Source organism: Ceratotherium simum, chromosome 7 (assembly GCF_057802395.1).
Source record: "Ceratotherium simum simum isolate JZ-2026a chromosome 7, ASM5780239v1, whole genome shotgun sequence".
NCBI classification, from domain to species: domain Eukaryota; kingdom Metazoa; phylum Chordata; class Mammalia; order Perissodactyla; family Rhinocerotidae; genus Ceratotherium; species Ceratotherium simum.
Window position 1 is genome coordinate 26,524,449 of NC_141906.1, and position 22,733 is coordinate 26,547,181.

General features: G+C 33.8%; 1 pseudogene; it reads right to left on the minus strand.

Annotated features, from left to right (window-relative positions):
- Positions 1 to 7,247: 7,247 nt before the first annotated feature.
- On the minus strand, positions 7,248 to 8,188 carry LOC106802402 (olfactory receptor 51V1-like; annotated as a pseudogene).
- Positions 8,189 to 22,733: the final 14,545 nt, after the last annotated feature.

Here is a 22,733-nt window from a genome sequence, read left to right on the forward strand (position 1 = left end):
CTTATCTATTTTGCAACTCATTAACATTGTATTCAACTATTTTGCTTCTGCATCTGGGCTGTTGAACACTACTGGAGATTAGTATCACTTAAATTATATCCAAGTTTTCCTAACTCTAAAATGTGGGTCATAAAAATATATTTTACTTTATTGTGTTGTTCTGAGGATTATATAACCCAATATACATGAAGTGTTTAGTTAGCCACCTGGCACGTAGTAAGCACCTAATAAGTGTTAGCTGTTATTATAAGAAGCAATACTCAAAGAATAGCATTCCCTAGGTAGAAATCCAAGCTATGCTACTTAATGGGTATTTGATTCCTACCTCCTAGAAATCATGTAACCTCTTAGCACCTTTGTTTCTTTATAACTATCATGGAAATAACAATAATGAGTTCTCATTCAAATAATTTCTATAAAAGTTAAACAAGAATATTCATGTAAATAAGAACATATAAATATAAATAAGAGTTTGCATTTAGAAAAGTAGTTGGGACATAGTGAACGCTCGACAAATGTAAGCTATTAATAGATTCAATTAAACTACACTTACTACCTTGTCTTTATATAAGATTAGATATTGCTGCTTAATAGGGAAAATCTTTAGGAATTATAAATTCCCTAAAAAATCCTATTCTTAAATGTGTACTCATCTTTACCACCTCCATCCAAAGACAGAAGAGAAGGAATCCTTCCCCTTCTCCATAGTTCATTATCCACCATGTATGCTCTAAACCAGTCATCTGCTTTCAGACAGATTCACAATATCAATAATCTGTGTCCTCTTAAATTTAAACCTCTCCCTCACCACTGCATCTTTCTCTTAGTTAATTGCACCGACTTTAAAACAAACTCACTAATGTTTTGTTGGTCCCCACTTATCTCAGCCCATATCTCACGTATTTCCTGAAAGAAAATTGAAAACTTCCTATTTCTTGACATTAATTTATTACACCTACAGATAACCAAAACTGCTTTTATAAAGTAGGTCAATGATTGCCTAGAAACTAAGATTATCTCTGTTACTGAATTGTTTGTCTACTCATTTTCATGTTCATCTCCTTCATGAGGCTGTGAGTGTCATAAAAAAGAAGATACTGAAACCCAGTAAGCACTTAATAAATTCTAAGTGAATTTACATTTCCCCTACAGTCTCAAAGTATTTCACAGATTTTTTATCCTGCCTCCTCAAGCTTCCCCTGACCCTCCCAGAGAGAGAGGTGGCCAGTATCTCCACATAATCACTTCCCTACTCTTGGTTTTTTCTTCAGTTGCTTTTTTAGGAATATATTCCTTCCAGCATTGTGACTATGAGTTATATAACCAGAGAGCACATGCTGTAATAGAAATTTCTTAGATTATTGCATCAAAAGAAAGATACTGAATCAGTGCTTTTTAACCTGTAAGGGAATATTCTCTTCCCAATTCTCTAGTACCAAATCCATATCACTCAAACCCTACTTATGTCTCTTCTTTATTTCTCTGTCTAGAAATCTTCCCATTCCCCACTCGACTTCCACTTGCTTCACTCTGAAATAATACCTCCATGTGATAACATGAATTGTTGCCCTCTGTAAATCCTCAGAATGATTATCTTCCATTTGCAGTGTCCAGACAGAGGCCACTAACTGGGAATGGTTAAAATATACAATGGTGATGGTTTTAGGGGCATTGGAGCCTCTGTGGACAACTTGGTAACTATATAGGTTTGCCTTGTAATGGGATATGGATGGATGCTCAAGGGAGTCTCATCAGGTTTTTGGAAGAGCCCAGAAGTCACCAGATTATACACATAGGAGACATATAAACATGGAGGGAAAAAAACTAGGCCAGAACTATGTACAGACATATTAACACTTAGGGCAGACATATAACATTGTGACTCCCCCAGAGCTGGTTTGTGGATAGAGACTCATCTGTTTCTATCTTGGAGAATGCAGTCTCTAGAGACAGACCTATAACGTCCAGGTGTTACTTAGACTGTTAATCAAATGTTCAGCCCTGTAGAGAATGCTGCTAAGAAGCACCAAGACGTGCAATAGACGTTAGCTCAGGGCCAGTCTTCCTCAGCAAAATGAGGAGGATTGGCATGGGATGTTAGCTCAGGGCTGATCTTCCTCACAAAAAAAGAAGAAGAAGAAAGAAGAAAGAACAAGAATAAGTTTAGTGTAGAAATAGTCTGAGAAATTAATATGGGGCTCATAAAACAATAAGGTCACCAAGATCTGAAAATTCAGCCTATTTCCAGATCTCCATTTTGTTATTCCTTTGCCCCTGTGCCATCTTACTGTGACACAATTTTCATATGTCTAGTTACTTGCAGTGATTCTTCTCACCATAGTCACATGTGCTCATGTACTCACAGGCTCAGGTATATTTTCCTCTCTATTATCAGCAGTTCATAAGTTATCATACTTTTTGTATCTCTGGATTTTAAGCCTCTGATATTTTATGGTCTAATATCATAATTAAATGGTACTTTAAATATTCATATATTTCAGATATTGCATTTCTCTTATTACTAATGCATTTGAGCATCCTTTTATATGCTATACAGTCACCTTTAAGTCATTTGTGATTTTTTTCTCATGTAAAGTAGATGATTTAACTCATTGATTATTTTTGTTATTGATTTTGAGTCTTCCTTAAAAATTCACAACTTACACTTTCTTTCACTGTCTTGCTCTTTTCTATTTGTAAGGTAATGCTATTAACTTCAAATGACTTTGGAAGTGCTTAGAAGTAATTTTCTTTCATATTCTCCACAACATTCAGTTCCACATTGCCTTATCCACCTATCCAGCTGTAGTTATTCCTCCTGGGAACAATGTGAATGTTCCCTGAAATGAAAGTTATGGGTCTCTGGGCCCTGCTAACAATTTGACTTTAAAATAAACGTTAACAGCCTACCTTTATGTCCATGGCACTAACATCATTTTGAATAAGTGATATGGAGTTGTTAGGGAACGACAGGAATTAAGATATTTTAGGACAATTATGACTTTGATTGAAATAAATTGGTCTTGATTATAATTAAATCTGAGTTTGGTTTCATATAAGTCACCATATAATTCTACCAGCTTATGTTGTGAGCCACAGAGAGCTAGTATTTTTCTTTCTTTCTTTCTTTTTTATTTTGCGGGAAGAGTTTCGCCCTGAGCTATCTGTTGCCAATCTTCTTTTTATTTTTTAACTCCCCAAAGCTCCAGTGAATGGTTGTATATCCTAGTTGTAAGATGTTCTAGTTCTTCTATGTGAGCTGCAGCCACAGCGTGGTAACTGACAGACAGGTGATGTGGTTCCTTGACCAGGAAGTGGACCTGGGCCGCCGAAGCTGTGAGCTTCAAACTTGAACCACTAGGCCATCAGGGCTGGCTCGCTAGTATTTTTCTTGACTGACATTTAGACACAACCAGCTTGTGAACTGAAATGAAAACAGAGATTAAAGTTTACATCAAAAGCGATACTTGCTAACCATATCTAAATATTCTGTGATGTTTACCATGACAGAAAATCTTGTCTCAAATTTCAAAGCTATTCCTTTGACTTTCTTAAAGCTCAGAGAGAAAAACATCTCTCCACAAATTGTTTTCTGAACCTCAAGTTCAGCTTGCTTTCTTGAAGAATTCTGCTGAGAACGAGTAATCTTAAAATTAATTCAGCCAAGATTTAGTGAGGTTTAGAAGTGTTTTGTAACTCACTAAAGCCATATTCTGCCTTCTTTTTGTTGTTACAATTTGTTATCAGGGAAATTGAGAATAAATTCAGAACAACAAAAAAGTGAATTTTAGAGGTTATCTAATTTAAACATCTTTTGTAAAAATTTGGGGAAATAATGTTAAATGTCTTTTTTGACACAATTTTTAAAATAAAGGTTACATCTTAGCAATGTTATTGTTATAAAATTAATAAATATTAGCTAACAACACCCAAAGGTATGGAAGTTATAGAATAGTAGACATTTCAACAATTCCCCATGTAACCTTAATAAGAAATTTTAGTGTTAACATGTGTGATGATTTAATATTTGGATAGTATTAATGTGTTTACCTACAAAAATATTTTTCTAACTTACATCCATATTAAAAGCATATATTAAAGTCTCCTTATTACTTTATACTCTCAGCAACACTTTATCGTGACAATCATATTTTTATTTTTCCAATTGTATTCCAAATATGAAATTGTATTTAGCATGTTATTTTTAAATTTTGTGGTTATTTCATTTTTAAATTATATTAAACATCCTTTAATATTTATTGACCATTTCAATTTATTTTCTAAGTACTGACAATTTAAATTTTATATCTTATTTCTATTGCTTTATTTTGTCTTTTGTCATATTAATTTGTGAGAATGCTTTTGCCTAAGTAAACTAATTCTTGTTTTGAATGGCAAATATTTTGAGCTTGATATTTCTCATTATTTTTATGGGTCTTTATATTCATGCATGTATGTATGTCAGTGTTTTGATTCTTAGGTTATGAACTCTCATTTCCTCTCATTTGGAAGGTATAATTTACTCAAAATATTTGTAAAGAACAGTTTTTCTTAATTTTATAGTTTCATTTTTATGCATATAATATTGATCTAGCTATAAATTATTTTGGAATATTGTAATATTTATATTTGGGTTAAAAAATTAGGTATAGATTTAGCTTCAAATTTCCCAAGTGGCTATTAAATAACCTGTATTTTTCAAATGATTTGTATGTCATTAAACGTTCCTTAAATTTACTCTTTATTTTTCCTATGTATCTAATGTTACTTTTGTACCTAATATTCTGTTTTAATAAGATGTGTGGATAGTCTTCGTGCATATATTCTATTGTATGAAATATTATTGCTTTATAATATATTTTATTTATTTTAAAACTACTCCCAAGCATTACTTGAAATGTTTTTTTTTAATTTTCCTATTTCTCTGACTTTTAATCTTCCATAAGATGCTTTAAAAATTTTTTTAAGTTAAAGGTGTTGTCCTTTGTTTAGTCACAATGAAAATGTAGGATTGTTTTAGGAGGACAGATATAGTTGAATAGGATGAAGAATGTGTTTCTATTTCCTCAAGAAAACGCTCTCACAGCTGCCTATCAGAGTGTTAATGATTTCTATGTGTGTTTATGCACTTTTATATCTACGAGTGCTGCATTTGCGAATAGGATCTATCATTCTATTTTATTTTCTAATGGTATTCTTAAGTGTAAATAAAGACATTTTTAGAATGTGCTACTTGCTGAATGCTTCTAATTTTAACAAACTTAGAGAAAAATTCTTGAGTTTTACATTTATAGTAAGTTTGAAGTAAACAAGAACATTACCTTCTTCCATCACATATGAACATCTTAATTTTTAACTCATTTCATTGACTAATAAATAGAGAAATAATATTAAATTATCATACGACAGTGGCAATTCTTGACTTTTTCTATACATTAAAGGGAATTATGACAACAATCTATGAAAAATATATTCTTATATGCAATCACTGCTGTTTCAAGCTCCATTGCTTTGATTATAAGTTGGATGGAACAAAAATCTCTTCCCTCATTAGATTCAGGTTAGTGATTTTATTCAGTTCACAAAGTAAAGAGGCATTAATCATTAACTGTGTGTTTTAAGTCAGCTTCATTTACAACGTATCTTCATTTACATTATGGAAATAATTTCCAAGTTTTAAATCAATTACCTATATTTTCTTATTTTAAAGTTGTTGTAATCTCTTACCTTTGATATACGTTTAAAAGCATTTTAATGGGAAGTTGGAAAAAGGGCCAATATGGTGTTGTGAACTGGATGTCATATTACCCTTGAAGACTGAAAGTTATTTTCATTATCACTTCACTACATCATTTGTGATTTTTCGATTCTTTAATTTCAAAATATAAGTAAGGACTCCAAAGGAATCTAATAACAAACCCACATTTTTCCTAGATATAGTTCTTCACCACATCTTCTATCTCTATTTTATACATTTTCTGATTAAGATTGGAATTTAAGAGCTATAAATTTAAATATTTATATATTTGCTACCAGTCAGCTTGCCTCATATATATCCATATATCTTAATATATTTTACATTTATGTCCAAACAGCACTGCTTCTTGGGAATACTAGCTAAAAAGACTGAGTCATGAGATTAATGGTTCAGAATCTCCCATATGGAAGAGGGAAGATAACTTTGAATTGGAATATTTGGAGAAATCCTTTAACGAGATGAAATCTTTGCTAAGTTTGCTCTCAGTAATTCACATGGGCAGTGTTCCACAAAGTAGTCAAGATTAGCTTTATCTAGTAGCACACATGTTTGTATTTTTTCCTAATTCGATGATGAGATTAAGAATGATGAAGATGATTTGTTGCTAGAGATAAAAAGATAACAATTTCTTCTCCCTTTGAAGATCCTCATGAATGACAATTCTACAGGGTTTGCAGTACAGAGTAGGTTTTATTATTTTCCCAAATGGGTAGTAATCTGACCTCACATTAATTATTAAGTAATACGTGTTTTATCCATCAGTATGAATTGACTCCACAAAAAAGTCTTGCCTTGCTGATATTTATTAAGTCTAGAAAAGATAAGAGAAGACCCAATAAAGCAGATTAGTGGAGCATTTATTCTGAACAGTAAAGGACATCAATTATTGTAAGTCAGGAATTAAAATTGTAAGGTTGGTAGTAATTTATAGATATGTAAGAGATAGTGATAGAAGTTCTTCTGAAAAGCAAGAAACAGAGTTGTCATTTGATAGATTAGTTAAAAGAGAAGGGCGATGATACTTTGGAATGGCTCAACAGCAAACTACTAACCAGTCTGAAAACATCATTTAAGGTTAGAGACCAATTGTAACTTCTATGTTGATCAAGTTAACCATACCAAATGGTGATAAAACTCACTCCATTGATTGATATAAACTGTGCATTTGGAGGACTCTTCTGTAGATATTTCTTGCAAGTTAAATTTTTCTGGACAATTGTGCATATTATCTTTTCCTAGACAGAAATGATAAGGACATGTGCTGAATGATTCTATTATCATTAACTTCCAACATTATACTTGAATTGAAAAACACGGATTTTATGACCATTCTTGATACTTATAAAGCTGTTAACTAATGGCAGATCATAAAAAGTCTTAATGTTCAATTGCCTTATTTTTAACTTCCTTAGATAAATGTATTCCTTCTCTCTCCTTGCCTAAAGTTTTCTGCATCTACACCACTTATGCCTATTTAATTTAAAGAGTTTCACTTCCTCTTCATGGAGAACCACTCCTGAATCCTGCCCGGATCTGCTGGGTCTTTATACTGTAGATGATTGGATTCATCAGGGGTGGAAAGAGAATATAGATATTGCCCATAAGGACATGAACCAAAGGTGAGAGATGCTTTCCAAAGCAGTGCACTATGGTGAGACCAATAATGGGAATATAGAAAACCAGTAGAGCACAGATGTGGCAAACACATGTCTGCAAAGACTTGAGCCTCTCCTCCCGGGATGCAATAGCCAAGACAGAATGCAGGATCAGAGCGTAGGATACAAGAATTAAGATGGAATCAAACAAAAGGGTACAAATCACCAGAGCCAGGGCATAGAAGCTGTTGAAACGGTTGTCAGAACATGCTAGTCTCAGCAGGTCCTGGTGCAGGCAGAAAGAGTGGGAGAGGACATGGGAATGGCAGTAGTGGAAAAACTTGAGGCGGATTATGGGAGCAATGATGAACATAAAACTCCTGACTAAAATCCCCAGCCCAATTTTGATGATTCTGACATTGGTTAGTATGGATATATATCTCAGAGGATTGCAAATTACTATAAAACGATCAAAGGCCATGGCAAGAAGGACTCCAGACTCTGTGAAAGAAATTCCATAGATAAAGTAACTTTGAGCAATGCAGATATGCAGGCTGACTTCCTGGCTGAGCCCCACAGGATCCCCAGCACCGTGTACACTGTGGACAGCCCCATGCACAGGTCAGTGAGGATTAGCAAGACCAGAAAATAGAACATGGGCTGGTGCAGGCTTGACTCAGTCCAGATCACATGGAGCACCATACAGTTCCTGAGAGGACCATAGTGTAGATACAAGAGAAGGGATGGAGAGCAAGGGGTATTCCCGTTCCAGGCCAGGGAAGCCTGTTAGGAGAAAAGTTGAGGAATTGATGTCATAAGCAGGAAAAGCAGGCATGGATAATTTGAGGTGCTCTCTCTATGAGTCAGAAACTATGTCCATTTCTCAGTAGATAACTTTCACACAACTTGGTTTCTCATACAGGACCACTTTTGTGGCATATCACGTAACACAGAATCCTTTAGATTAGATCAAAATCAATATTTACTGTTGTTCACATCCATTATCCAAGTACATTTCCACACTTAAAACCTTGTTCTATTTCTACCTTGTGAACATTGAAGGTAGAGAAAGGTAAAAGTGATCTAAATAGATTTAGTTTTTTCTCAAGCTATTAGAGACCATGATAGGATTTGATTCCCAAAATGTATATTAATCTTTCAATGTCAATATGAAAAGTAGTTACCCTTCACCTTCAGAGAACCTTTTCATACATCCTGTGATTCAGTCTGTCTCTTCAATCCAGCCATCCCTGCTCAAGTCTCAACTCAATTGTGAAAACTCAGATATATTTGTTTCTCTGCTCCCAAGAAAGTAAATTGTATCTTTTTAAGTTCTTGCCTTAAGAGGGAGCTAGAGGGCTGTCATTTATAATACCAGGAAGCAGGTTCAAGGGTATAAATTGACCTCATGTCACTAGGGATATTCTGTTCATATTTTTAAAAGAATGATGAAAAAACTATTATCTGGCTGCAATCTGGGATTATCCGTGGGCAGTGCAATTGTTTTATTTAGCAAACACATAGTCAGTTTGATGTTTTGGACTGCTCAATCACTGTTCTAGGCATTTAAAAAATATTAGGTAACTTAAGCCTTACACCAACTCCAAGCAATAGGTGTTATTATGAGCCCTGCTTTTCAGAGGAGTGAATTGAGTTCAAGAGAGGTTAAGTAACTTGCTAACATCATATAGCCAGTAAATGGTGAAGATCTGAACCCACGCAGCTGGACTCCAATGCTCATTCTCTTACCTACTCAGCTCTGTCTTCAGTTTCATCTTCACTGGGACTCCCTCAGCACACATTAATCCTCACATATGAACTGAAGTAAACTGTCCCTTGATTTTTCCAATATTAATTTGGAAGTTATGTTTTCCTTTCCTGCACATCAAACACATTCTATCACTTGGATGATAGATATGACAGTTGTGAATATCAGAGTGTTGTTCAAGAACCACTAAAGAATGCCATAAACAGGTTAACTATACACTTTCTGCAGAGAATTTTTGCTAGATTTGTATGTCTTATTCTACCTACCAGAACTGATATTTTTCCAACCATGAAAAAGGTTAGAATAATCGTTTTTCTAGAAATCTAGAAAAATCTTGATTTTTATCTAGACTTATCCACACCATCAAAGGCAATAAATATAATCTTGTTCAGAAAAAAATTACCCTTGCACATTCATAGCTCAAATCTAATTATAGTCTCCCAGTTCCCTTATTATATGCTCATTAAAACACTAAATTAAACATTAACAAGTATCATTCTATAATGTTATCACTTTTATTATCATTAAAGGGTAATAAAATTTGTACCAAATATCAGATTCCAAATTCTGCTGTCAACAAGGTTTAGAACTTTTGCTAGACAATGCTCTTTTCAGAATATAAGGATAATAGTAATAATCACAAGAAAATAGCATTTATACTTTATTAAATTATAAATTCCACTGTCTACTAAGTTTGCATTATATAACATTTTATATTTAATAAAAGGTTATCCCAATGTTTAATGACCAATACAGATTAGTAAATACCATAATCAATCCAATTATAAACTTATTTTAGTTATAAATGAGTAAAAAGACAGCAATAGATCTTTAAAACTAGTAGTGTTTCTAATAACAAAAATACACATTATTGATTTTTTTTTATTTACTAGGAAAAATTCCAAGCACTTAAATACATAAACTAATTTTATTATGAAAATTGTGAAGGATCATTTTTATCCCAACACTCAGATGAGAAATCTGAAGCACAGAAAAGTTAAGTAACTTGCTCAGGTCAAACACAGGAAACAGATGACCTGGGTTAGAGGAAACTTTGGGAAGGCTTTGAACATTCCCTTTAAATGGACTCCCTATCTCCTTTCCTAACTATTCTCAGCTTTATCTCCATTTCAACTCCTTTCACATTTTTAACACAATTATACTGAACATCATATAATCTGAGATCTCATATTATCTGACACTAAAGGATAATGGTACACAAATGATGCATTTTGTATATGCACATGTGAGTTTGTGTATAAGTAAATGAAATTTTTATTACATTTTAGGATTTAATATTTAAAATTATTCACTATTTCCATATCAGCCACTATCCCTATGTTTTTAATTTAATTTCTTTCTATATCTTCTTTCTATATCAGAATGTGGAAATAATATTTTGTAAAATGTTTTGAACCCTTAATGATAACAAAAGAGATGACATTGTGTAGTTATAATAGCTAATATTATTTGAGATTTTCTAATAAGTGGGATAAGAGAAAATGAAGATTATAATTATATTTGAGATTTAAATGTATGCTAGGGCCATTTCTGCTAAACTAAATATATTGAACTACGGAATTGAATAATAGAATATTAATAATTTAATAATTTATAAGTATTAATAAATTCTAATAGTTCGGAGGAACTTTATGAGGCAGGCAGTTCATATGTGTGTGGTCAGAGATTCACAATTACATGTAAGTTAATTATTATCAGCCTTGTTTTCTAGAAGAGACCTATACTCTGAAAATATAACTGAGGTTAAAATCATATAATTTTATAGAACAGGTCTCTAATTCATACTCAGTTTTATCTGAAGCAAGGTATATGTGCTTTCCTTTTTGCTACCCTGTAAATTTTCTTTAAATTAATTTTTTCCCCGATTAATTCATTCTCAATGGAAAAAAAATGTTCACAGTAACAAGATCAGAAAATAATCTCAACTATTCACCTTCATATTTATCTAGTCCATTTTATTTTATTTTATGTTTTCAGTTAGGAATATCCTTTACAAATCAATGTCTTATAAAAAACAAACTAACAAGCAAAGATCTAGAAATTCACTTAGTGAATGATAGATATCTACACTGAAAACTGCACAATATTATTAAGAGAAATTAAAGAAGACTACAAGTAAATGGGTAGAATATATCAACTCATGTTGGCCACGGCCAAAGAAGGAGTCATCCCTGAAACAAATATGGCTCTCCAAAGAGCTAATCTCACATTGTGACAGTGAACTAGAAAAGAACCTGCTCCTCTCCCTCCTACAGCAGATTACAACTAAAATTCCTTTTCTTCTGCCATAGTACTGGGTGAAGAGAAAACAGTACAAATATTACTACTGAAAATTTACAAACACATATTTGTAGTGTGTTACTGTCTGAAAAAAAAAGGTAAAGTAATTACAAACTGATCAAGTCCCTGAGCACTTAGATCTTCTCTTGAGAAACTCCCTTTAATTTTAATTTCAGAGCTTAAAAATTTCCATAAAATAAGAAATTTAAGAAGTCCAAAGTTTAAATTCGCAAAAAAATATACAAAGAGGTAGTAGGTGTGACAAGTAGGAAAAACTACATCCAGCAGAAATGCACTTGGGATACATTTGAATTATCAGATGCAGAGCAATGTTGATACATATATATGTGTGTGTGTGTGTGTATATACACATATATATAAATATAAACAATGTTTGTATGTAAAAAATGAAAGAACCGTTTAAAAGTATATTAGATGATACTAAATAGTACAGAATATTGGGGCCGGCCCAGTGGCACAAGCAGTTAAGTCCACGCGCTCTGCTGCGGTGGCCCAGGGTTCACCAGTTCGGATCCCGGGTGCACACTGAGGCACCGCTTGTTGGGCCATGTTGTGGCGGCGTCCCATATAAAGTGGAGGAAGATGGGCATGGATGTTAGCCCAGGGCCAGTCTTCCTCAGCAAAAAGAGGAGGCTTGGCAGGTGGTAGCTCAGGGCCGATCTTCTTCACAAAAAAAAAAAAAGAAAGAAAGAAAAGAATAGTACAGAATATGCATTAGGCACATTTCTACATATGTTCATTTATTTCTTTCTCTAACCCTATCTGATATGTACTGTTATCTCATTTTATGTATAGGGAAAATATGACACCTGAAGACTATTTTGCCAAATACCAGTCATACAGTAAATAGAAGAGCTGGTATTTGAACTTTAACAATCTGGCTTAGAGCCCTAGGTATTAACAGTGATAAATATTAACAAAGAAAGAGAAAAGAAATAGTAAACACAGATTTTTTTAACATCCATATAGAACTCCAATGAATAAAAATGTACATTTTGAAAATAAAGACAAAAAGAATAAGTAAAAAAATTAGATATCACTGAAGAAAAAATTAGGAAAGAGAATTTAGAGCTGAAGAAATCTAGGAGTTATACAGAAAAACCAATTGGAAAAAATTTGAAGAATTTTGGATACATAGAGATAACAATGAAAAATTCTAACAATTAAAGCTCCTTAAGGACAGTCATATTTGGTTTTCAACAATGTTATTATGATGAACCAAAGTCTGTTTTGCTTTGTGTTTATCCCTTTTGGGATTTGCAGTTTCCTGAATTTGTGGTTGAGGTTTGTCTTCAATTTCAGAAAACAATTAAAATGACTGGATTTTTTTTCAAATAGAGCTGCTGTTCACTCTTCTTCCGTTCTTTGGGAAATTCAGTTACATGCATTTTAACGTTCTTTATGTTGTTCTACATGTCTTCCATGTTCCTCTGTGGATTTTTCATTCCTATTTTACCTTGCTTCAGTTTGGATATTTTCTATCATCTCTTTCCCAGTTCTTTGTCCAATCTTTTGTTGTGTTTACTTTGCTGGTAAACATTGATAGCTACTTTGTGTTCTTTATTTTAGATATCGTATATTTCATTTCTCAATTTTTAATTTTAACAGTTTCATATATAAAAATTTGTTTTTTGTGTGTGTGTGAGGAAGATCAGCCCTGAGCTGACATCCATGCCAATCCTCCTCTTTTTGCTGAGGAAGACTGGCCCTGAGCTAACATCTGTGCTGATCTTCCTCCACTTTATGTGGGACGCCTCCACAGCATGGCCTGACAAGTGGTGCGTCAATGTGCACCTGGGATCTGAACCCAGGCCACCAGCAGTGGAGTGCATGCACTTAACTGCTAACCCATGGGACCAGCCCCTAAAATTAGTTTTAATGTATATATAAAGATAGCTTTCATATTATTAAAGTTTTATGGCAAATTTCTCTATCTTTTCAGCTATTTTTTCATTCTGGGATCATTTAGAAAAACAGAAGTACTAAAAGTGTTACAAAAAAAGAGATTTAATGAGGGAATTGCAGTTTAGATGAATGTGTGAATAAGCTACAATTTAGAGAGAATTCTGAGAGCTAATGTTTCTGGCCACTATGAATACAAAATGAGAAGTCACAGAAAACTCAGAAAAAATATCATATCTAGCCTCATTACTGCAAATTTTAAGTTCATGGAGAGAACTGAGACGATAGCAATCACAAAGAAATCTGTGAATTCAACACATCTGGCCTCTGTGACCTCTTGTCCAAATCTCCTACAAATTCTTCTCATGGGGTGACTTTAACTGGGAACTAAACAGGTGAGAGGAATCTGAGAAATTTCTTTCTGAGTTTTGTTTTTCTTTTTTCCTCCGCAATGCTGAGGAGTAGTTAGAATCAGACAGTAAAGCAGAGTGAAAAATTAATAATTAAAACTGTAGAAATGGAAAATAAGACTTTATAGCAGTGAAACCTGAAAAACATCACCTTACAAAGTGATTAATGTTAACATTATCCTAATTTAGTCATGTTGATATCATGTACCCTATGATTTGATGTTATAAGAAGGGCATGTTTCCTCTTTGGCATTTTTTACCCCAAATAGATAACCTCAGTGTAATCATGAATCTAATCATGAAAACAGAAATTCTGATCATGAAAAAACATTAGACAAACAAAAGACAGACGGACAGACTGCAGAGAGACAGTCTACAAGATAGCTTACCAGTAGAGTTCAAAAATGTAAAGGCAAAGAAAGACGAGGAAAAAGAAAGGATTATGTCACAGATTAGAGGAGATAAAGGAGATATGATCACCAAATGAAATGCGGTATTCTGGATTGACTCTTGAATCAGAAAACGGATGCTAGTGGAAAAACTAGGGAACTCGAAATAGAGTCTGTAGTTCTGTCACTAATACTGTACCAATGTTAATTTTGATAAATGTAACGTGGTTATGTAACATTTTACGTCAGAGAAACCTGGGTGAAATGTATTAGAGAACCCTACTATTTTTGGAATTTTTCTTGTAAATTTAAAATTATTTTAAAATAAACTGTTTAAAAATGTCTAAATTGTAAGAAAAAATAACAATTTAGCTCAGTCCACCCACACATTTTAGCTCTAATTTATGAATGAAATTACCACCTACATTATGCTTATTTTATGGAAATATCCACTGTACTGCATGGTTTGAACTGAAAAATGCTCATTCTTTCAACAAAAGGGAAACACAAAGACTTTTTATCTTTATTCATTTCTCTTTCAGCTTATTACACTTTGTCGGGGGGAAGAAAGAGAATCTCCCTCTACCCTTTTCCTTAAGGTTCTTATGGCTGGCCAAATAATCAACAAGACAGGTTAGCAGGAGAAAATAATACCAAGTTTAATAACATGTATACATGGGAGAAACTCAGAAATGAGCAACTCGTCCCTCTGTCTAAGCTGCTTGCTTAAGTATTGCAGCTAAAGGCGAGGAGCGTGTTGGGGCTGGGTAGTGGCCTGGGACTTCAGAGGGCAGGAGGACAATTCTTTTCGGGGTCATCTATAGATAAGGTGGTCAGGGAAAGACAGAGTTTTTTGATAAAAGAGGCTTGGTGCCTTTGCTATTGTAACCTCTATCCTACATTATCTTTATAGATATCATGATAGAAGATCTGTTCCAGGAAGGAGCCACCATGTCAAATTCTTTAGGCAGTTAGTGGGGGAGGTCAAATGTCCTTCAGAGAAAACAGTCAAGGTAAAGAGATATATTTCAGGGTGGCCAAATCTTGATCTCCCACAACTTCTTTTTTGATGTTCAGTAACTTAAATACTGTGATATTAGGTTAACTACTATTATCATAACTTGCCTCTTAGAACAGTAGATGGAAGATGAGAGAAGAAAAATAGTTGGTTTGTATATACAAATACTGTGTATCAACAACTACTATCAAGTTCCAGTTTCATCTCCATTATACAAACACATGAAAGTCACTCACTCCTGTTCTTACAAGAAACGGTTGGACAAACCAAAAATCAACAACTTTACTTAGGCCTCTCAGAGAACTGAGGTCACAAGGAAAACTACAGTCTAAAAATCTTTGGAGACAGGCACACTGAAAGAGACATAGCTGATATCTGCTTGTCTGGAGCAAGAGATTCTGGAACCATAAACAAGAAGAAACAATTAAATGGTAAGTTTGAAGAATTGTTGGTAGCTAAGGGAGACTCCTGGGGGCCACATCTTGGGGGGGGGGCACAGTTTTTGTGGGGTATATTTCCAGGAAACCTATTGGGTTCTCTTAGGGAAGATCTGAGAAAGGTCTTACTGTTGGCTCTACAAGGAGGAGGGGAAGAATAATCAGTGTTCAGAGTCTTTTCCATAACAAAGGCCTACTCTTCCTATAAAAGATTATGTCAGAGCCTCATCCCAAATGGGAGAAGGGAATCCTTCCAACTCTAGCCATCTCCAGCCTTTCTATGTCACATAAAAGGGAAAAAAATAAAACCCTAGTCAACAGGTGTCAGGGCTCCAGGAAAAGAGACTGGGAACACTGAGCTCAGGGAAAAGCTATACAACTGGAGAAACACTTGTGAAAGTAAAGCCCTGAACCAAAGAGCCATGAAAAGATTGAGATTTAAATGGAGGATTATAGAATGCTTTCCTTCCCCACACCCTACCATCACCCAAACAGGGTTCCAGTATAATAGTGGATTACAGATGAAAAAGCTGAAATACAAATATTCTTTTTAGGAAGAGTATTTACGAAAGCCCAACAGAAAGAGTAAACTTTAATGTACGCAAAATTTAACTATTATTTAAAAAGTTGAAGGACCTCAGGAAGGAACGCAGACTATGACAAAAAATCTAACTGTAATACAAATATATGAAACCACCTCACTGAAGTGGGTGAGGGAAAACGTGCTGACTGAAGTAACTTTGGAAATGAGGGGAGTCCAAGACTTAAGGCAAAAGACCTACAGAAAAGCACTGTATACCTGTTTCCAATGAGAGTAAGCGTTAACAATTTCAAAACCTTATACATTGATGCTGGAATTGAACAATTAAGTAAATGGTTCATGTATAGTGGGAACCAGATTTCTCACTGTTGTAGTCCAAGGTTATAGACAAGCAAAGTTGAAGACTGAATGATCCATGTGGTAACGGATTAGTTTCATAGACTTTAAGTATGAACTCATGTGTAGCTTAATATAAGGAAGATAGATATATATGGAAATATTTATGGATATTTCTATGTACACTGTTTAGGATATATACATATATTTTCTTGCTCTGTCATCCGAGAGGGCCTAGAAGCAAAAATACCTCAGTAACAACAAGCCTACCTAGCCCCCCGACCTTGGTTTCTAATAACATTCTCCAATAAGATGAACAGGGTCTTTTTGGAGAAATGTTTAGTTTTAGGACTTGGATTCTAGGACAAGAAATGATCAAGATGAACTTAGAGCATTTTTACTGCTGGAAAGTAACAAGTGCTAAAACAAACAAACAAACAAACACACAATGATGGAAGTATAACAAAGGGACATGGAAGGCAGCTAAAAGAGATGTCAATGGCCGTACGTAACAACACAAACAATAAAATAAAGTAGTACGGATACTGGCTCAACACAAGGTTGACATAAGGGAAGCCACATTGTAGAAAAGAAACCCTATTATAACTTTGAATGACCTCTGATTAACTAACCCAGACTTGCTCTGCGGATTTTATGGCCCCTCCCAGTTGGTATAAATTGATAACTTTGTCCTTTTGAGTTTCTTAGGAATGTGATGACCCCCAGGCAGATAATCTATACAGATAGCCATCATCAATAACGACTGAAAGATCAGGGCATAGGGCGTTGCTCTGGTTTCTGATGCATATGCAGTAAAACAAAAGACTATCATGAACTGAGACCAGATGAGTGCCCCCACCCAGAGATCAGATGGATGCCCCCACCCAGAGACCAGTTGCCTCCCCCGCTCAGAGAACAGCCCCCTATATAACTGGCCTGTAGTCTTTATTCTGTAAAATGGTTCTTTTGGACATTAGTGGGCCATCTTCCCCTTTGCTAGCAAGCTGTAGTAAAAAGTCCTTTCTCTCTTACCTCCTCGCCTCTTGACTATTGCCATGTCTTGTGGTGGACAGACAACCTCCCTACCCTTGGGTGGTAACAGTATTATGTTATAACTAAAAATATAAGTAAATATACGTGGGTCCACAATAATATAAAAATGATTGAATCAGTGATTTTCTTTCAGAGACTACAGTATGGAAAGGAGGATTATAAAAATAATAATATTATAATACAGAAATCTAAAAAACAATACGTTTGCCAGTCAATCAAGATTAACATGAACAGTATTAAGTCACGCTGATGGTATGTAGCATTGATATGATATGATTAGAATGGCAATGCACATCTGGGTCGTCCTTGCAGAAACCCTCAACAATAGACTAATCATAAGAAATACAGGAGACAAACCAAAATTGAGGGATATTCTGCAAAATACCTCACCATTATTCCTCAAAACTATCAAAGTCATCAAAAACAAGTCAGGTCTGAGAAAATGTCACAGACACAAGGACCCTAAGGAGACATGACGACTAAATGTAATGTAGCATCCTGAATGGGATCCTGGAACAGCAAAAGGACATTAGGTAAAGTCTAACTAAATCTAAATAAAGCATAGACTTTGGTTAATAATAATGAATCACTGTTGTTTCATTGATTGTGTGAAATATGCTATATTAATAAGAAATTTGAATAATAGGGGAAACTGGATGAGGTTTATGGGAGTTGTCTGTACTATCTTTACAACTATTATGTAAATCTATATCTATTATTCAATTAAAAGTTAATTTAAAATGTAAAACTACTACCACTCCTGTTTTTGCAAGGGCTCCCATGGCTCTAATTATTATTTTAATTTCTTTCTTCAACTACTCATTCAAATTCCTTTTCCCCTTAGCAAGTGTTTAGGTTGGTTGTTATTTTCTGAAGAGATGAGCTAGCATTATTTTCAGGACTGTGTGAATAACATCCTGTCAATATTGGGTTGGGGTTGCTTTCCATTAACAATTTACTCCCAGACATGCAAATTCTGAGAGTCATCCTAGAAAATGTCTGGGTTTCAGGCATGCACCTTCCCACCTCGTGTAATAGCATCACTATTTTCCGGTGATCATTAGGATTGATCACTGTAACCAGTATAGTTATCAACTTTCTGTGCTTGATGCTTCTATGGCATGAGATTTAAAGGTTTCAGAAGTTCTCTCTACACTTTAAAATGAGATTAAAAAATTTCTTATTTGTTAGCTCTATTTGTTTTCAAGATCATTGGTGTGTTCAAGATATTCACTCTATCATATTCATTTTCTTAACAAATCAGGCCATTCAACTATAATCAACTACCAGAGGAGACACTCTGTTCCTTCTGTTGCTCCAGTGACCTCACTGTTTGCGAGCAACTACTTTTCACCAATCACAAACTTTATTGTTTATTTTCCCTCAAATTTATTGAGATATAATTAACATATAACATTGTTCTAAGTTTAATGTATACAACATGTTGATTTGATACATTCATATATTTCAGAATGATTACCACCATATCATTAGCTAACATCTCTATCCTGTCACATAATTATCATTTCTTTCTTGTGGTGAGAACATTCAAGATCTAGTCTCTTAGCAACTTTCAAGTATAAAATACAGTGTTAGCTATTAGCTATAATCAACATGCTGTACATTAGATCCCCAAAACTTGTTAATCTTATAACTGTACCCTTTGACCATTTCCTTCACCCTCTATTCCCTGGGAACCAACACTCTTCCCTCTGTTTCTATGAGTTTGGCTTCTTCAGATTCCAACCGGAAAGTGATATCATACAGTATTTTTCTTTCTCTGTCTGACATTTCACTTAGCGTTAACATCTTCAAGGTTTGTCCACAATGTTACCAATGGAAGGATTTCTTTCTTTCTCATAGATGAATAATATTTCATTGTGTGTGTATATATGTATATATATGTATATATACATATATACACACACACATTGTGTGTATATATGTATATATATGTATATATACATATATACACACACACATTGTGTGTATATATATATATATACATATATATATACACCATATCTTCTTTCTCCATTCATCCCTTGACTAACACTTAGTTTCTTTCTTTATCTTGGCTATTGTCAATAAAACTGCAATGAATATGGGAGTGCAGATATCTCTTTAAGATCCTGTTTTCATTTCCTTTATACATATACCCAGAAGTGGAATTGATGGATCATATGGTTGTTCTATTTTTGCTTTTTGGGCAACCTCAATGTTGTTTTCCATAGTGGTTGTACCAATTTATATTCCCATCAACAGTGCACAAGTGTTCCCTTTTCTCTATGTCCTTGTCAACTCTTGTTATCACTTATCTTTTTGATGATAGCCATTCTGACAGGTGTGAGTGAGGTGATATCTTATTGTGGTTTTGATTTGCGTTTCCCTGATATTAATAAGGTCAAGCACTTTTTCATGTCCATGTTGGCCATTTGTTTGTCTTCTTTGGAAAAATATCTATTCAGTTCCTTTCCTCATTTTAATCAAGGATTTTTTTTTTTTTTTTTTTGCTATTAAGTTGTACCATTTCTTTATATGTCTTGGATATTAACCCCTTATCAGATACATGATTTGCAAATATTTTTTCTCGTTCTGTAGGTTGCCTTTTCCTTTTGTTGGTTGTTTTTTTCCAGCTTTGCAGAAGCTTTTTAGGTTGAGGTAGTCCCATTTATATATTTTTGCTTTTGTTGCTTGTGCTTTTGGTGTCATATCCAGAAAAGTCGTTACCAAGACCAATGTCAAAGAGCTTTTTTCCTATGTTTTCTTCTAGGATTTTATGGTTTCAGGTCTCATGTTTAAATTTTTAACCCACTTCAAGTTCATTTTTGTGAGGGAGCTAAGATAGGGGTCCAATTTCATTCTTCTGAATGTGGTTATACAGTTTTCCCCACACATTTTATTGAAGAGACTATCGTTCCCAATTGAGTGTTCTTGGTCCCCTTGGCAAATATTAGTTGATCATATACGTGAAGATTTATTTCTGGACTCTGTATTTTGTTCCATTTGTTTATATGTTTATTTTTATGCCAGTACCACAATTGTTGGTTACTATAGCTTTGTAATATAGTTTAAAATCAAAAGAAGTGTGCTGCCTCTGGCTTTGTATTTCTTTCTCAGGATTGTTTTGGCTTTTTGCGGTATTCTGGGGCTCCTTACAAATTTTAGGATTGTTTTCTCTATTTCTGTAAAAAATATTTTTGGAATTTAGATAGGGATTGCATTGAATCTATAGATGTCTTTGAGTAATATAGACACTATAACAATGTTAATTTTTCTGATCCTTGAATATAAGATATTTTTCCATTTATGTGTGTCTTCTTCAATTGCTTTCATCAGAGTCTGACAGTTTTCAGTTTACAAAGCTTTCACATCCTTGATTAAATTTATTCCTCAGTATTTTATTGTTTTTGATGCTGTTGTGAATGGGATTGTTTTATTTATTTGTTTTTCAGATGTTTTTTTGTTAGTGTTTAGAAATGCAGCTGTTTTCATATGTTGACTTTGTATCCTGCAATCTATTGAATTTGTTGATTAGTTCTAGCAGTTTTTTGGTGGAGTCTTTAGGGTTCTCTATACATAAAATGATATAATATGAAAACAAAGACAATTTTACTTCTTCCTTTCCTATTTGGATGCTTTTTTTCCTTTTTCTTGCCTGATTGCTCTGGCTAGGATTTCCAGTGCTATGTGAATAGGCATGATGAGAGTGGGCACACTTGTTTTGTTTCTGATGTTGAAAGAAAAGCTTTCAACCTCTCACCTTTCAGTATCATGTTGGCTGTCACTTCATCAGATATAGCTTTTATTGTGTTGAGCTATGTTCCTTCAATACTCAATTTCTTGAGGGTTTTTTTAATCATGAAAATATATTGTATTTTGTCAGATGCTTTTTCTGCATCTACTGAAATGATCATATGATTTTTATCTTTTATTTTATTAATGTGGTGTGTCACATTGATTGATTTGCATATGATGAGCCATTCTTGCTTCCCAGGGATAAATCCCATTTGATCATTTAATGGGCTGTTTAATTAAGTATGCTAATATTTTGTTGAGAAGTTTTACATTTATATTCATCAGGAATATTGGTCTGTAATTTTTTTTTCTTTTAGTGTTGTTATCTGGCTTTGATATCAGGGTAAGGCTGGCCTTGTAAATCGAGTTTGAGAGTATTCCTAGTACTTCAGTTGTTTTGAAGAGTTTGAAGATTGATGTTAAATCTTCTTTAGTAAATGTTTGTTACAATTCACCAGTCAAATCAACTGGTTCTGAGATTTTCTGTGTTGGGAGGTTTTGAATTATTGATTCAATCCCCTTACTCATTATTGGTCTATTCAGATTTTCTGTTTTTCATGAGTCAGTTTTGGTAGGCTGTATATTTCTATGAGTTTATTCATTTTCTAGGTTATCCAGTTTGTTGGTCTATAATTGTTCATAGTAGTCTCTCATGATTCTTTGTATTTCTATGGTATCAGTTGTAATGTCTCCTCTTTCCTTTCTGATTTTATTTATTTATGTCCTCTCTCTTTTTTCTTAGTTTGTCTAGCTAAAGTTTTGTCAATTTTGTTTATCTTTTTTATAAAAACAACTCTTAGTTTCATTGATCTTTTCTATTGTTTTTCTCATCTCTATTTTATTTATTTCTGCTCCGATCTTTGTTATTTCCTTCCTTTCTCTATTTCTAAGGTAGAGAGAATGTGCAGTTAGGGACAAAGGACACATAAAAATGTTTGGAACAATATTAAATCTATTTTAGCTGTACAGTCTTGGGAAACTTTCCAGATACATATCTGTAAATCGTGTTATCCCATAGAAATACAATGTGAGACACAATGTAGTTTTCAATGTTCTAATAAAAAAAAATCAGGTGAAACTAATTTTAATATTGTATTTAATCTACTATGTCTAAAATATTATGTCAACATGTGGTCAATATAAACTTTATTGAAGAGCTATTTTAAATCATTTTTTCCACACTAAGTCTTTAATCCAGTATGTACTTACACTTATATAACAGCTCAACTTAGACTTGCAACAGTTCAAGTACTCAATAGGCCCTCGTGGTTCATGGATACCTTATTAAATAGTGCAATTCTAATCTCAGTTTCTTCATCTCTAAAATGGAAATGCTAGCAATTTACTTTTATGAAGTGTTTTCTCTGTGTCTTTCACTATTCTAAATGCTTTACATATTCATCTAA